This window comes from Wasmannia auropunctata, unplaced genomic scaffold (genome assembly GCF_000956235.1).
Source record: "Wasmannia auropunctata unplaced genomic scaffold, wasmannia.A_1.0 LD273694.1, whole genome shotgun sequence".
Classification (NCBI taxonomy): Eukaryota; Metazoa; Arthropoda; class Insecta; order Hymenoptera; family Formicidae; genus Wasmannia; species Wasmannia auropunctata.
In genome coordinates, this window is record NW_012089196.1 from 1 (window position 1) to 375 (window position 375).

Consider the following 375-nt stretch of genomic DNA (forward strand, 5'->3'; position numbering starts at 1 on the left):
GAGGAGACGTGTATCAATCCCACCTACGTTATTGATCATCCGCAAATAATGTCTCCATTGGCAAAATGGCATCGATCGGAGAAAGGCCTTACTGAACGATTCGAGTTGTTCGTTATGAAAAAGGAAATTTGTAATGCGTACACCGAACTGAACGATCCGGTCGTTCAGAGAGAAAGGTACGTAGAAAATTGAACTTTTTGTTAAAAATTTGTCAGAAGTAATATCAGTAGTATGCTCCGATAAATTAAGGTCATTGATCGAGTTACTCTATTTTACAAAATGTAAACGTATCGAATTTGCACACAGGTTCGAGCAGCAGGCAAAGGATAAAGCCTGTCTCTTATACACATCTCTGAGCGGGCTGGCAAGGCAGAC

General features: G+C 40.8%; 1 pseudogene; it reads left to right on the forward strand.

Annotated features, from left to right (window-relative positions):
• Positions 1–6: 6 nt before the first annotated feature.
• On the forward strand, positions 7–364 carry LOC105461979 (annotated as a pseudogene).
• The last annotated feature ends 11 nt before the right edge of the window (positions 365–375 follow it).